The sequence below is a fragment of the Erythrolamprus reginae genome, chromosome 1 (assembly GCF_031021105.1).
Source record: "Erythrolamprus reginae isolate rEryReg1 chromosome 1, rEryReg1.hap1, whole genome shotgun sequence".
Taxonomy (NCBI): domain Eukaryota; kingdom Metazoa; phylum Chordata; class Lepidosauria; order Squamata; family Dipsadidae; genus Erythrolamprus; species Erythrolamprus reginae.
The window spans coordinates 336,373,041-336,390,205 of record NC_091950.1 but is presented as its reverse complement, the minus strand read 5'-3'; the positions used below and the strand labels follow the sequence as shown (position 1 = coordinate 336,390,205).

At 41.1% G+C, this 17,165-nt stretch overlaps 2 long non-coding RNA genes across 3 annotated transcripts in view; one reads left to right on the top strand and one right to left on the bottom strand.

Moving 5' to 3' along the window:
* The first annotated feature begins 309 nt into the window (after window positions 1-309).
* The window catches only part of LOC139161462 (uncharacterized), a 30,938-nt gene continuing 14,082 nt past the window's right edge, over window positions 310-17,165 (top strand). The window contains exon 1 of one of the 2 annotated variants that reach the window (XR_011558106.1): window positions 310-442. This is a non-coding gene — a long non-coding RNA (uncharacterized lncRNA). Of the gene's footprint in view, window positions 443-14,000; window positions 14,073-17,165 lie in introns of those variants that run through there. The other variant, XR_011558107.1, reaches the window with a different exon arrangement.
* Window positions 6,934-9,067, bottom strand: LOC139161456 (uncharacterized). Its single transcript, XR_011558105.1, has 3 exons — window positions 8,958-9,067; window positions 8,703-8,753; window positions 6,934-7,451 (listed from the first exon to the last, which is right to left on the bottom strand). It is a non-coding gene; the product is annotated as an uncharacterized lncRNA (long non-coding RNA).

The following is a 17,165-nucleotide window of genomic DNA, read 5'->3' as shown; positions in this document are numbered from 1 at the left end:
CAGTTAACCATTATGGCGTAGTCCCAGAGATTTAAGTTGAAAAGCTTGCTGCACTTGTTTTAATGACTGTACTAGGCTTTAATTATTATGGCATTGTTCTTTAACAGCTGCTTTGAATATTGGCTGGATAAATATAGAACATAAACACGTAATGTTCTATTTTATAGATAAAAGTTCAGTGAAATCATTTTACCTGCCAGAGTACCAACGTAAACAGGTTGGAGACTGTTGCTTATCAAAATAACTGCAGATCCGCTGCTAGATTACCGTGTGTTCGTTCAGCGGTCCAATAGTTCCTGAAAAGAGAAGAAAATAACAGCTGAAGTCATTCTAACATCATAGCCACATTATCTCATATTTATTTAATGTGATATTGCACAAAGTGGAGAGAAAACATCAGCGCTGCAGATCTACAAATATACAAAATGACCACGTGAGTCCAGTAAGTCGATCAAATAATTTGTAGGGCCTGAATTAATAATCCCTGCACTGCAGAGCAACTGAATTGAAGGGTCACAGACAGACAGACAATCCAGCTTTGCCCCTGCAAATTGAAAGCACCTATCAGAAAGGTGGTTTAGATTAAATTGTTTCCTTTGATATTTTCCTGTTTTTAGGGCCTTTGCTTGCAAATGTGTTTATCAGTGTTTAATCAACTAAGCAACAAAAGGGTATACTATAGGGGTATAGGCATCTGTATTGTGTGAGCGGCTGTTTACGCAATCACCTATGAGTTCTAATGAGCTTTGATTTCAGCCAGGAACAATATCATATGATCAGTAATAGGCAGCCAAATTTTTACTGCCACACTGTGGGTGTGGCTTATTTTGTGGGTGTGGCTTAATGGTCATGTGACTGGGTAGGCGTGACTTGATGATGAATGATCATCATCATTCAAGTGAACTGTTAAGTCCTTGACTTAGAACCTTACTAGTGTCGCTTGCTGGGGTGACAATTTGCTTCGTGTTTCCCACGCTCTCCTTCCTTGGTTGCCCCCCCCACCTCAGGCTGGGTAGCTAGGTGAACGGGTACTGCCACAAGCATAAATGCTGCCAGTGCCGCTTCCACCCACGCCTTCTGCTTGCACCTCAGGTGGGAGGTGGCTGCGGGAGGCTGGAGGGGAGCCAGGCAGGAGAGAGGGAAGCTCATCCGAGGCCAGGAAGTAGGAAAGAGGAAAAAAGCAAGGAGCACAGACGCAGCAGCAGGAGGAGAGAAAAAAAGAAGAGCAGAGCCGAGAACAGTAATCCAGGAAGCGACAGCCGCCAATCAGCTGGAGCAGTGCACACATCTTCATTTCCGCCGGTGGAACTGTGTTCCACCCCATCCTGCCTGCTGCCCACCCCTTCATATGATGTTGCATACATAATTAAAAGACAAGATACAGTCTTTTTTTAATTGAAGCCAGCGAATGAGATCTTTTGAATGTTGATGAAACAAGAGTTTTGGGGCCACTTTGGTAAGATTCTGCATTTAATTAATAGTTTTACAACTGTTACAGAAATAGTTTTTAAGTAAGCAAGGGCTTCTAATCGGCCTTGATGCATTTTTCTTGGTGGGCAAAATGGGATTTCAGGCTCCAGCATTTCAAGCCAGCATTTTTGGAAACTAATTCACTTAGAAAATTACAGGTACGGTATGTTATATATAAGTAGGTTTCTTCAATAATATGCAAGGTATCTTACAAAGAGTTTTCTTCAGATAATGTTTAGAGCAGTGTTTCTCAACCTTGGCGGTTTGAAGATGGGTGGACTTTAACTCCCAGAATTCCCCAGCCAGCTGGCTGGGGAATTCTGGAATTTGAAGTCCACCTATCTTCAAACCGCCAAGGTTGAAAAACACGGGTTTAGAGACTATAAAGAATTTGTTTAAAAGTTAGGGAAAGTATGTGTTGAGAAATATGAGTCACTTCAAATAATTGTCAGATAATTCCTGTGAAAGGTGTTAAGATAAATTCAGGGTGTGTGTTCTCAGTGTCTATTGCCTATACTGCAGCAGGCTTACATAATTTTTTATTTGCATAGCTAGTTTTATAACAATCTAATATGTCATTGCGTGGAAGTAAATCCTTCAATTCTCTTTGCTAAGATAATGTTGTAAATGCTACTCTCCATTGCAGAATCTTTATAAGATAAAAATTTGGGGTTTGCTTATACCACTATGGCTAATGTACTTGTAGTTTAGTTTGGGTTTTGTCTGTTGCAGTACGTAAAACTAGCTATCATAGCTTGAAAGCTATAGTTTATTGTTTTATGTAATCAGGCCAGGATAGCTTCTTTACCCAACAATAGCTTACTGCCATGTATGATTCCAGTCATTACATTACAGGTCACATTTTCAACATTTCCATCTTGTTCCTTGGTCAGTCAGTAAGACAAGATCAAAAGGTATTTCTTAAAGGTTATAACAGTGTAAATTGATTAGTGTCAAAACATGCAGTATGATAGTCATTCGGACATTGCATCCAAATTCTCCTAACATCTCCTAAAACAGGCAAAGCAAGAGAAAAGAACAGCTTTCGTTAGAGCGGTGTTGTTCAGACATGGCAACTTCAAAATATTGGGACTTCAAGACATGTCCATTTGTTTTAAAGTTAAATTTAGAAAAAAATACTTAGGAGTTTGCAATTAGATGGAGAACCTCACGGGTCAAAAGAACCCCTATTGGGCTCCAGGTTCCCACAGTCTGTTCTGCACATTGTAGTAACTTTAATGGTTCAGGGATAGCGAAATATTCTATCCCGGCTATGGACCACAAAGAATGCAGCACACACAAAGTCTGTACAAATTTTACTTTACTAAACAAGGACTACAAATGAGCTTTCGTAGTAGTCGTCAAACACAAATACAGTTTAAAGCAGTCTTTTCTGAACACTGGCTGTTAATTCAACTTCATTAACAGGCAGCACAAGTCCATGAAATAGTAACCCAATTCTGAGTCAACAGTCTTGTAGATTATCAACAAGTTTACAGTAATTGGCAAAATGCCCAGAAGCAATTTTCAGGAAAAATCCTGCAAGTTTGTTTATTCCTGCAAATTGTCTAAGTAATCATCCCTTAAATAGGCTAGGGGAGTAGGCAATTAGCCTCAAGCCTTACTCCAGAGGAGACCTCCTCCAGAGGAACCATTCCTGCCTTTTGGCAGCTCTGTGTTGAGAATAGGCCCCTCCTCTTCTTCCTTGTCACTGATGGGAGCTTCTGGAGGTTCTTAAGGCCCTGGCTGAATCTCTACCTCTGGCACTGAGTCCTTTCCAGCATCCTCACTGTCCGATACAGATGCACAGGCGCATCACCACATCAGCCTCTGTGCTGCTGGAATCAGCTACCAGCTGCAAGGGCTGCTGGCAGACCACAACAGCGAAGCTATTTTTTGCAAAAGGGAAGAAGAAAAGAATTTTTCTGCAGCAGGTTGACTCTTAAGATAAAAGCAACAAGATCCTTTAAACAAGGAAATATCTATCCTCATGCTAGAATTGGAAGACAGAGTGCATAAATCTACCAATAAATATGTTCTAAAGCAGTGTTTCCCAACCTTGGCCACTTGAAGGTATCTGGACTTCAACTCCCAGAATTCCCCAGCCAGCGAACACTGGCTGGGGAATTCTGGGAGTTGAAGTCCAAATATCTTCAAGCTGCCAAGGTTGGAAAACACTGTTCTAAAGTGTCGGAAATTACTGACAAAAGCAACAGCAGTTTTCCATTTCTGCTGGTATTGCCCCCACTCTTTTGAACAGCTATGCAGGAAATATGCATGAGAGTAGTACCAGTAATGGGCCCCAACTGGTATGAATGGGATCGGCGATCTGTTAGGACTGGCAGTTTAGTGGGCCCAGCTTTAGTGGGCTCCGGAGTTTGGCACGGGCAGGCGCACGCCCAACAGGTGTGCGCGCACCCCCGTGCGAGACTTGGCTTCTGCGCATGCACCCAAAAAGAAATCTCACATGAGGACACTTGCATGGGTGAAATTTTAGCAATTTCTGTCCCCTTTTTTTTGCTTCTGCGCATGCACAAGGGGCACAAGGACATGTGTCGGGCCCTCCTGCGCCAGCCTTGGGATCTTGGTACACATGATATTTGAGCCACCCTCCAGTCACATGATCGTCAAGCCACTCCCACCTGATCACATGGCTGGCAAGTAACACCCACAAAATAAGCCACGTCCACAGTGCAGCCCTTCACTGGGTATGGGTGATTGATGGTGGTGTCCTGTGTTGTTCCGTCTGGAGATGGGACATTTTGCCTCTGCCAATTGGATGAAGCTCTTTCTTCTGCAGCGGTTGTTCTCTGACGATAGGCTGCTGCCTTTTCTCCCCTAAGTGGAGCTCTTCACTGAATAGTACATACCTCCCTCGGAAAGACTTACCGACCGAAACCAGCAGATCATTTTAAAAGATTTATATCAAGGCTATCAGAATCGATACATGTTTTCCATGATATCACAGACCTTAGAGACTTGAACGGAGGCCTCACCAATTATACAGTGGTTGTAGCATCTGGGGACATAAAGTGGGAGGAGGAGTTGGCCTTCCCAGAAACTGACTTGGTCTAATTCATGTGAGAACCTCTGCGTGGGAATCAGTTAAGCAAGTAGCCAACTTCCACCTTCGGCTGCTTGTCTGAGAGGCTGCCTCGGCTTACCTTTGTGTCCCTGTGAGCAAACATTTATTGCATTCCTAAATGCTTGACTGGCACATTATGCAACTGAAAGAACGAGTCAAGCAGTTGACTTAGCTGCCTCTGGGCTGTAGTGACTCAACTCGATGAAAACTGGGTTACCTGCTGGGATGAGTTCACATCATCACAGCCTGCCTTTGTTTGGGACAGTGCTGCAGCTAAGTTTGGCATGCTTTCTAGATCTGTCTTCTGACTTTAAAAAAAATATTTTTTAATTAAATTTTTATCACAACAAACAAACAAAAAAATCTTAAAGAAAAGGTGCCCAACATCAATAAAACCCACCACCATTTAGGGGGTTAAATTATTTACAGTAAATTTCAATTTCTTCCTTGGCTCCGGTTTACATTCCTTTACATACAAAAAGTGATTGGAGTTTATTTTTCACATTGTCGTCATATATTCTACTTAAGATATAATCTTTCACCTTATTCCATCATGCCATCAGCTTCTGCAATTTATTTTCATCAAAGTTTTCTAGATCTGGCTTCTGACTTTTTTTTATTTTAATTTTGAGCATGAATATTTATGCTTCTTCTTTACTTCCCAGTATAATTTAGCCATCTCTTTTCTTGCTGATTCTTTCATTGTAGTGGACAAAATAAAAGCAATTTTCCCGCAGTTTGGATTCTTGACAAGTTTCAAATTTGTGCAGTTTTGCCATTGTAATAAAAACAACTTCGATAAACCTGGCGATCTTTTTCTTATTCCATTCACAATGCTAGGCCTTCACTACAAACTTTTCCACTGGAAGAAAATGGCCATTCTCCCTAAACCCCCCTCCCCGCCACCCCTTGCCCCACTTTTAAATCTAAATGTGAACGGTGTAAGAAAACACTCACAGCTGCTGAGGTTTTTATGGCATTCCTATAAAAGTAGAGAAAAATATTTGATCAAAAAAGTAAAATAATTGCAATTCTATTTTTCCGTATTGCCCAGCAAATTTCAAGCAGACGCAGTCACAAAGCAGAATTTGAAACTTTCCACAGTCCAGATGTGTTAGATATTAAACTTTGGTGGCCAAATAACCTGCTGCTTGCATGGATGAAAGTTCCAAGTTCCAAATCAGAAGTTATATGAATTGTATTTATTTATTAAGTTTATTGGTTGCCCGTCTCATTTTGAAGTGACTCTGGGCAGCTCATAGCATTAAAAACATTAAAATCATAAAGAATATTTCTAAAATAATAAAAATGGAAATTAGTGTTTTGTATCCTACATTACGACAAGAGAAACCTATGTTAATAGAATGTTGCATGCTCAGTATTGAGGTAGAAATATCTACACATTGGCATAGCCATCAACCACTCTAGCGCTATAGTGGCAAAGACACCAATATATCCTGTGGGCATAAAGGGAGATGGTGAAATTGGTTGTCCCACTGCTGTAGCTCAATCAGGTACAGAATGCAGAAATAGGCATGGAACTGAGAAATCTCCAAATAAACTAATACAGTGATACCTCGTCTTACAAATGCCTCATCATACAAACTTTTCAAGATACAAACCCGGGGTTTAAGATTTTTTTTGCCTCTTCTTACAAACTATTTTCACCTTACAAACCCACTGCTGCCTCTGGGATGCCCGCCTCCAGACTTCTGTTGCCAACGAAGCACCCGTTTTTGTGCTGCTGGGATTCCCCTGAGGCTCCCCTCCATGGGAAACCCCACCTCGGGACTTCCGTGTTTTTGTGATGCTGCAGGGAAATCCCAGCAGGGGAATCCCAGCAGCGCAAAAACAGGCGCTTCGGCTGGCAAAAGGGGTGAATTTTGGGCTTGCACACATTAATCACTTTTCCATTGATTCCTATGGAAAACATTGTTTCGTCTTACAAACTTTTCATCTTAAGAACCTCGTCCCGGAACCAATTAAGTTTGTAAGACAAGGTATCACTGTATTAAACATTATTCAGAATAAGCTACTAAGAAGAGAGCTGTTTCAAAGTAGTTTCGTCTTTAGCAAAGCATTTCAATTTGCCTCCGGCCACTACCTAAAAGAAACATTGGGTCAGATGCTATCTACAAACAAGAGAGCAGTTTCAATGCAGAAACAAATGTCCTTGGAGCTCAGGATTTCAAATTGACCTGCAGTGGGTTTTTTCCTATTTCTTGATGCCTATTATTAGTTGAAAAGAGGAATGAGGAAAAACTGAAGACATAACAAATGCACATATGCCGTTATTGGAATGTTTCATGTACTCCTAAGGAAAACCTGTTCATGATATAGAATAGAATAGAATAGAATACTTTATTGGCCAAGTGTGATTGGACATACAAGGAATATGTCTTGGTGCATATGCTCTCAGTGTACATAAAGAAAATATACATTTGTCAAGAATCATGAGGTACAACACTTAATGATTGTCAAAGGGGTCAAATAAGCAATGAAGAAACAATCTATTAATAAAAATCTTAGGATACAAGCAACAGGTTACAGTCATACAGTCTTAAGATGAGTGATAGGAACAATGAGAAGACTAATAGTAATAGTAATGCAACCTTAGTGAATAGTTTGACAGTGGTGAGGAAATTATTTGTTTAGCAGAGTGATGGCATTCAGGGGGGGAAACTGTTCTTGTGTCTAATTGTCTTTGTGTGCAGTGCTCTGTAACAACACTTTGAAGGTAGGAGTTGAATGAATTTATGTCCAGGATGCGAAGGGCCAGTAAATATCTTCACCACCCTCTTTTTGACTCATGCAGTATACAGGTCCTTGATGGAAGGCAGGTTGGCAGCAGTTGTTTTTTCTGCAGTTCTGATTATCCTCGGAAGTCTGTGTCGATCTTATTGGGTTGCAGAACCAAACCAGACAGTTAGAGGTACAGATGACAGACTCAATGATTCTTCTGTAGAACTGTATCATCAGCTCCTTGGACAGTTTGAGCTTAGTGAGTTGGTGCAGAAAGAACATTCCTTGTTGTTCTTTTTTGATGATGTTTTTGATGTTAGGTGACCATTTTAGGTCTTGAGATTTGACAGAACCTAGAAATTTGAAGGTCGCTACTAGTGATGGGCGAACCTAACCCGCACAATTTGTGTCTGTAACGAATTTTGCGGTGCTCGGTATGCCGAACACGAACCCGAATTTTTTTCAAACTTTGGGCAAAGTTCAGGGTTGTGTTCGGCGTTCGGAGCTTTGACGTCACCGGCAGGTTGCTAAGGATGGCAAGGTGATCACTTCCTGGATTCCATGGAATCCAGGAAGTGATCACCTTGCCATCCTTAGCAACCTGCCGGTGACATCAAAGCTCCGCCCCCGGAATATCTTCGTGGGAGGGATTCCCCGTTCGAGTTCGGGTTCGGCTCAGGTTCGGCCGAATTTTGCGTAAAGTTGGTCCAAACTTGCCAAACCTGAACACTGTTGGGTTCACCCATCACTAGTCGCTACTGTTGATACTGTGTTGTCTAGTATTGTAAGAGCTCGTAGAATCGGAAGGTTTCTCCTAAACACACGGTGTCCACCTAGTTAGTGTTCTGTCAGTGCACTGTAACCAGGCAGGGCTTCCTCTTCGCCAGTGCTCCGGGAATGCTCCCGGCGCAGGCGTGCATGAGTGTGCCCAGCAGGCAGGCACTTGCACGTTGGTGCAAGATTTGGCTACTGCACATGCACCAGAAGCCAAATCTTGTGCGAGGATGTGCACGCAAGGGAGATTTCAGTGATTTTCGCCAATATTTTTGATTCTGCACATGTGTGGAGGCAAAGAAATGCCATAAATGGGTGAAATCATGCGTGCAAGAGCATCCTCACATGAGATTTTGCTTCTGGCACATGGAGATGTGTGTGCATCTCCTTTTTCACTAACGGATCGCCGATCCCACCCGTACTGGGTGCAACCCGCTACTGAGTGTAATATCATTTGACTCATAGAGTCCTTGTATAGATAATATCTGTAAAAAAATATTTCTAAAATTGGGATCAATTGGAGAGGGTTGAGTGTGCCACCCGGTGCACAAAAATGCATGGAAACTTGCACCAGCAGTGTCACATCCAACTTTTTTTTTTTTTTTTTAGCAAACTGGGAGGATTAGATTACCGTTAGACAAGGTCTGTTTGTTTGCCATCGCTTCACATAAGGGATCACTGGCTGTCCAAGGGTGGGGGGGGGGGAAAGAGAGAGAGAGAGAGAGAGAGAGAGAGAGAGTCAGAAAAGGCTCTGTTGTTTTCTTCAGCTGCCCTCCATGGGGACAGAGAAACACGATCCCCATTCTTTTTGCTTTGCTGTCCTCCTCCCTGCTGCTTTTCCATTGCCTTCTAGACTCTGTGCCGAGTGCAGAGGGAATCTGCTTACCTTCCCACATGGTTTGGATGTGCAGGCAGAGCTGTGATTGTAAACAAAGTTGTCAAATGCTCCAGAACTGTCTACTCCTCCTGTGTCTTGTTCCCATCATCCCAGGGGGTGTCCAGAAAGAGGGTGTAAGCAAAACAAAACAAAACAAAACCCCAGCAATATAATCTGGAACTCTGACAGCATTTTTTTAACAAACAACAACAACCCAAAACGTTAATGATAGGTTATCTGACTGCCCAAGGTTTGGATTCGCTTACTCTTTCTTAAGCACATCTGGTATTTTGTAACGATTTAAGTAGCAGGAGACATAGCCAAGCGTTGCCTTGCAGGATGGAAACTCATCAGGGAAGCCAGTGAACTGCACAGCTCCGTCGCTTTTTTTTTTGTACTCTGGGCATCCAGCCAGTGTAGCTAAAATATGTGGATTGGCACTGAGTTCTTGCCACGCAAACACTTCTGGAAATTTCGGCGTTCAGGCCTGCCAAGTCCTTTATGCGTAACATGAGTTACTCTCCTTCCTGAGCAGTTGTTTTTAAGCCTTTGCTTGTCTATACAGTTAAGAAGAAATGCAATATCTTTGACTTAAATTTCCATTTCTCTGTTGCCAAGGTCACCGTTTCAGTGAATTAGTAAGAACTTCCCAAAGCATTTCTTTGAGTTACATGGAATAAAACATGTGGAAGAGACCTCTTACTTCCTGGAAATTTCTTGAAAAGGAAGGCTGTCTGATTAAATTGAGATTGGTTGGCATCTGAAAATGGTAGCTAACTGGAAGGCAATTGTTTCATGCTTTAAAAAGGCATATAAAATAACGTGATTTATCTTGCGTTCAAACATCTCTGCTTGTCAAGCCAATATCTTTGCAGCCACAAATATGAAAGAGAGGTAATCATCTTGTCAACACAAAGGATAATTTGTTTCATCTGCCTGTTTTTTTTTTTTTAAAGCCCTTCCCAAAAGCTGCTCCATATTGTGGAGTATTGTGTGAATCATACAACTGCATACCTTTGTTGTATGGTGTTTGAGTGATTATACTGTAAAATCTGAAATCTGGCAGTGCATGGCCTGAGATTTTTAGCATACTAAAAATATTTTTTTATTTTAAGAACTGAACTGAAATTGTGTCAGTACTGGCATATAAATTAGTAAAATAATAGTAAGAAAAGACAAACAAATTTTATTTGATTTTGATTAACTTTTGTCTCAATAATTCACAGCAAACAGTTGTGCTTTTTTTTTTTTTTAAAAAGTGGCTTTGATCCAGGTTTATCTAAGCTAAACATGCTTAAACTCCTCTAGAAGGGAGAAAGTACACAGAAAAAGAGAGGATTGTTGCTAGCCAAGTATTTAAAAAAACACAATTTCAAGTTACATGGCTCCGTTGTATATAATTTTTTAAACCAAAAATTAAAAAGGAGTGATACTTGTCCAGATTGTTGTTAGTTTAATACATTTCAGCATTTTGAACATTCACTGTTAGGATTATTCCCTTTGTGAACTTTTGTAGGGACTATGAAATGGCTGGATGGCTTCTTTTCAGTGGTGGGTTGCTCCTGGTTCGGTCCGGTTCTTAGAACTGGTAGCGCTGGCAGCGAAAGGCTCCGCCCACCCACCTGGGATGGATGCGCATACACAAATCGGAAGTAAAGGTTCTTAGAACCCACTACTGCTTCTTTTCTACTATGGGCCAGCCTTTTCCCTCTCTTTTATACACATTATGTGATGTTTATGGCTAAACATGTTGAGTAATGTTACATCCAGAGATGGCCTGCTACCAGAATTGTCAGGTGCTATGCTCCGGTAACAATTTTTAGGGTGCATATGCAGCTGTGCATCCCCAACATGCGCAGCAAGCAAAATCTCACACGAAGATGCGCAGGTGAGATTTCGGCAATTTTCGCTGATTTTTTTCCTTCTGTGCATGCGCAGAAGCAAAAATATCAGCAAAAATTGCCAAATCTTGCTCACGCAATGCGCAGAAGCCAAATCTCACACCAATGGGCACACTCGCACCTGCCAGATTCACACATGCCTGCAACAGCCTCAGAGGGTACACTGGTAGTACCGAAGATGGCAGTCCTTCGCTGGTTACATCGTACATGGTCCCATGAAAGTTGAGCCTGCACCATATGTGCTGGTTACATAGCACGTGGTGCAATAAAAGTCCAGCACTTTATTCCATAGTGTAGGCTCTGAGCAGGAATTGGCAGGAGCTGCAGGGAGACAACTTTTATGGGTTCCTGACAGCTCTGCCAGCCAATGACAAGATTTGGAATCCGCCGCTGCTTTATTTGCTAATTAGCAGTGGCTCTGCTAATTAGGACGTACCTTTGCATGTAACAAGTAAGCCACTCATAAAAGAGAAATAGGAAGGATTGCAAAGGATTCAAAAAGGGTTTAAAACATGCATTTTTGTGTAAATAGCCTTGAGGACATGATGATGTTATCTGTGAGGTTATCATATGGTCAATCCACAGGAAAACATTCACAGTAAGAATAATCGCTTACCAATAAAGGCAATTATTGTACTGAATATCCATCAGGTCTCCCACTAGTAGTTCCTTTGCGCTTTCCTAGATAAACCACAGCAAAACCATCAGCTCTCATTTATATTTGCATGCGCAGCTAATGTGGTATAGGTTGTCCGCTCTCAACTATGACCCAGTCGCAATCCATCCTCAGTTACAGAGGCTCTATAGGTGACTTTGGGCCAGTTCTTTTCACTCAGACCACCCAGCCTTATAAGGTGGTGATTACAGCAATAAATAGGTTCAGTACAAGGGTGAAATTCAGTTGGTTCGGACAGGTTCTGAAAAACTGGTATCAGAAATTTTGAGTAGTTTGGAGAACTGTCAAGCACCACCTCTGGCTGGCCTCAAAGTAGGGTGGGAATGGAGATTTTGCAGTATCCTTCCCTGCTGCTTCCACCAAGCCATGCCCACAGAACCGGTAGGGAAAAGTTCTGAATTTCACCCCTGGTTCAGTACTATGCTTAAACATAAGCATATGCCAAATAAAAACATTGCATGTTAGTTTGCTTTATTGTTTACTTTATTAGGGTGTTCATCGTGGGTCCTTCATCAAGAAAAATGTCAAGAAGATGAGCTACAAGATACAATCTAAAACAAAACAAAACCATGAAACAGGATTCACAGTGGTACAAATATGGTAGGGAAGGCTAGCAATACGTCTGAAAAAAAACCATTTTGATGGTATGCCAAAATTATTGTAAGATCAGCATTGTTCTTCTTCCCTGAAAAAGATGCCATGTTTTGGAGGCTATTTGGGGCTATCAGTACCACCTTGGAAGGCTGGAATTGGGGTGGTGGAGAACACAAGGAAAGGAGAATGCGGATTTAGAGCAATTTGTCCCTTCACATTATAAACCAAAACAAAGTTTCATTGTTTGAAATCTCAGGTATAAAGTGCCATAAATGGGCAACCCCTCCAGTGTCACTTTCTCTAACCTGTAGCTTTTCATCTGTTTATTATATATTTACTTGTGTCCATGCACACATACAGTTCATCTGTCTGGAACCCATACAACATCAACACCCTTGAAAATGTCCAAAGATACTTCACCAGAAGAGCCCTTCACTCCTCCACTCGAAACAGAATGCCCTACGAAAGTAGACTAACAATCCTGGGTCTAGAAAGCTTAGAACTAAGACGCTTAAGACATGATCTAAGTATTGCCCACAAGATCATATGCTGCAACGTTCTACATGTCAATGACTACTTCAGCTTCAGTCGCAACAACACAAGAGCGCACAACAGATTCAAACTTAATATTAACCGCTCCAAACTTGACTGTAAAATATATGACTTCAGCAATCGAGTTGTCGAAGCGTAGAACTCATTACCTGACTCAGTAGTAACAATCCCTAATCCCCAACATTTTTCCCTTAGACTATCCACGATTGACCTCTCCAGGTTCCTAAGAAGTCAGTAAGGGGCATGCATAAGTGCACTAGTGTGCCTTCCGTCCCCTGTCCAATTGCCTCTCCTTATCTCATTTATCTTTTCTTCCTTTCATATATCTTCTCCTCTATTTTTATATCTTTTCTTCTATCCTTTTCTTTATATATATTACTACATGTCTATTCTCTTCAATGTGTATTATGTATTGGACAAAATAAAAAAAATACACTGCAATCCTTCCACCAATAATGCAACGACTCCTTTTCTTACAAATAATTTTCTAGATCTATGTCCCCATTCTAACTCCACTGCAGCTTGAATCCAATGGGCATCTTGGAAAAGATGCTTGTTGGATTCATATCAGAATCATCCCAGTATGACCACCTTTGTTGCTTATCGTTCTTTACAGTTGCCTTTCCCATCTTTCCCATCCAAAGTGATTATTTTGCTCATTTCTCTCTGTGTGAGATGTATAAAGAGGGGAAGACTTTTACTGGCTTAGAGATAAGGAGGCATTTCCTTATGCCTGCCAAGTTAGCAAAAAATGTTTCCATCCTAGCTGCAGATTACAGACCACCCTGGAGCATTTTTCTCTAACCTGTCATTGTTTAGATCTGCTTGGACTGCAATCCCTTAAATTTTCCAGGCAGCAGAATTGGAGGAGGGCTTCCCGATCACCATGTTGGGTATGCTAACCCAAACATACATGTTATGAAACAGGAAGCCAGGGTCTCTTACTAACAAACATCCATCTTGCTCTGAAGGATAGAGTTTACAGGATGTCTTGTTAACATTCCAATCCCAAATTATTTCTTGGCCTTAAATGGGATTGAGCAACTTAATTTTACATATTGGTCCCTGCCAAGTAAAAAAGTACTTGCAAAATACTTTGCAAATTATTTTTATGTGTAAATCTTTAACTTAAGAATTTATTTGACTGTAAAATAGGCGTCATGTCCTTTTAGGAAAAAAATGTTCTCAAGAACATGAATGGCATTAGGGGGCAAGATGTCATATCTTGTTTCCTTCTGCACTGCCCTCGTTTTTTAAAATCACTCTTCCCATAACTCTTGGACATAACACATAGTCCATCTGAGTTAAGCCAAGTCTTAAAGATCAGTCTGGGGCCCTTAGAATCAGAAATGGAGCTCTTTACAACGTGCGGTAGAGAAGATTTTGAAGAGGAGGAAAAAGGTGAGCTCTTTGTTTAAGGCTTAAGCTTGTGGTTGAGTCATAATTCATTAGAGCAGGAGGCTCCAACCTTGGTAGCTTTAAATCTGGAGGACTTTAGCTCCCAGAATTCCCCAGCCAGCTTTGCTTAAAGTTGCCAAGGTTGGAGACCCCCTGCTTTAGAGCACCCAAAAGCAAGTGAGCTTTTGAGGCACCTCTGTTTTTCTCAGAAAGTCACTTTGCTCCGTATCAGTGATAAATTGGGGGTGATGGTGGTAACCAGAGGACTCATATCTGGATCTCCCAGTTCAAGTCCCAGTACCTTTCCCAAGAAACAGCATTCCTTCCCTTTGTCCACCCTCTCACGTATATTGATTTACATTTTGCAGGAGTTATCTCTGGGATGTCTACAAGCATCCTAAAATATTCTTTCTTCATAGTATAGCAGTGGTTCTCAACCTGGGGGTCGGGACCCCTTTGGGGGTCGAACAACCATTTCACAGGGGTCACCTAAGACCATGGGAAAAGACAAATTTCCTATGGTGTTAGGATCTAAAGCTTCTATCCTGGCACCTTGGAACATATTTTTACAATCCGACCAATCAGGTGTTTACAGTGGGGGTGTCCCTCTGACCTTAAAGCTCTGTTAGGAGAATTGGCACTAGACTTATGGTTGGTGGTCACCACAACATGAGGAACTGTATTAAGAGGTTGTGGCATTAGAAAGGTTGAGAACCACTGTAGTATAGTAATATCTTGCAAATGTTGCATTGTTACAGTTCTCAGATATATTATAAAGGTTGTTTCCAGTCCTTTTGTAGCCCACTGTTTACGGTAGATAGAAGAGATGAATCTATAAATAGTACTGATGCAGCAAATTAGTTCAAAAAAGAAATTAATTTGGGAGTATGCAAAAGCACTTGTGGAATCTTTTATACTTTATTACTGATTTGCAGCATCACTAAAAATGAGATAAACAACCCAGTTTTAAATCTCTGCTTTTTAAAGCCAATGGAACAATCAGATGATAAAAACCCTGAAGGAATATTATACAAATGCAAATCTAAGTTAAAGTCTAGGCAGCTTTGTAGGTATATACACTGCTCAAAAAAATAAAGGGAACACTTAAACAACACAATATAACTCCATGTAAATCAAACTTCTGTGAAATCAAACTGTCCATTTAGGAAGCAACACTGATTGACAATCAATTTCTCATGCTGTTGTGCACATTCAACTTTGTACAGAACAAAGTATTCAATGAGAACATTTCATTCATTCAGATCTAGGATGTGTTATTTGAGTGTTCCCTTTATTTTTTTCAGCAGTGTATTTTTGTATAATGGAGAGACAAATCTATGATGCAGTTCTCAACAAGAAGGCAGCTTTGCTTTTATTTGCATTCGTGAACCAATGACCAAACTATGGGAAGCAATTCAGAAAGTGTCTTTGTTACCCAACAATCAGCAATATGGAAATGTTCCTAATGAATTATTGTTATGTAGTCTAAGATACCGGGGATAGGAGTGAGACACAACCCTCTCCACCTCTCTTCTTTTGGTCTAGCACAAAAGGCAGCACCTCAAAGGAGCAGACAACTAATTCAGCAAACTCTCTGACTCAGGGTGTCTCCAGACAAGAGGGGCTTTGTTACTGTATCCTGTAGTAACCAGATGTGCTGAATCAGCATCCCCACCTGCTCACACCTGCAAGGATTTGTGAGGAGCTCTGTTCTGAAAAATCATAGCAAGTACAAGAGCCACCATTGGGAGCTGGAAGATGAAAAGTAGAAAGTGAAGGTTGGCTCCTAACCAGAATTTAAACGTGGAATTGTTCCTTCTGAAGGAGCTACACGTTCTATGCCAGTATGCATTACTTCTCCACTTTTAGTTTAATGCTTAGAAGTATACAGGGTGCATTCCAAAAGTAATGCAATTATTTTTTAAAAGTAATTTATTGAACAGATTTGCACAAACACTTAAAATTCTTCAAAGTACTGCCCTTGGGCCTCTACACATTTTTTCCAGCATCTCTGCCATAACCAGTACACACCCTGGAAGGCATCTTTGGGGACCTCTCACAAGGTCTTCATCACAGCTGATTGGATCTCTTCTATGGATGAAAAGCGGGTTCCTTTCAGGACTGGGAACAAAAAGAAGTCTGCTGGAGCAACGCCATGACTATAGGGGGGGGGAGCATTGGCACCTGGTGTTTGGTCAGGAACTTGCGGACTTGTAGCACATTGTGGCAAGGTGCGTTTTTCATCCATAGAAGAGATCCAATCAGCCATGACGAAGACCTTGCAAGAGGTCCCCAAAGACACCTTCCAGGGCATATACCGGTCATGGCAGAGTCACTGGGAAAAATGTGTAGAGGCCCAAGGACAGTACTTTGAAGAATTTTAAGTGTTTGTGCAAATCTGTTCAATAAATTACTTTTTTTAAAAAATAAGTGCATTACTTTTGGAATGCACCCTGTAGATCAGCCTGAATTTTGATCACGTGCCAATGAGGATGCTGCAATGGTCCTTGGTGTGAAAAATGATCATAAGTCCCTTTTTTCAGTGCTGTTGTAACTCTGAATGGTCCACTAAATGAACGTTTTAAAGTCAAAGACTACCTGTATTATGCTTTATAAGCAGGGGTTCCCAAACTTGGCAACTTTAATACTTGTGGATGTCAATTCCCAGAATTCTGGGAGTTGACATCCACAAGTATTAAAGTTGCCAAGTTTGAAGATCTCTGTTTATAAGGCACAAATATTTATTATTTGTTTGTTTGTTTTGTCAAGTACGTACTGGTAGTGTACAAAGATATAACAATGCTTATATACATGATATAGTAAGAGAGAAACATTAGGACAAGGGATGGAAGGCACTCTGGTGCACTTATGCATGCCCCTTACTGACCTCTTAGGAATCGGGAGAGGTCAACAGTGGATAGTCTAAGGGTAAGGTTTTGGTGATGATACTAAAGAGTCCGGTAGTGAGTTCCATGCATTAACTGCTAGATTACTAAAGTCGTATTTCCTGCAGTCAAGTTTACAGCAGTTTACTTTAGATTTGTATCTGTTGTGTGTGCGTGTGTTGTTGTAGTTGAAGCTGAAGTAGTCGTTTAT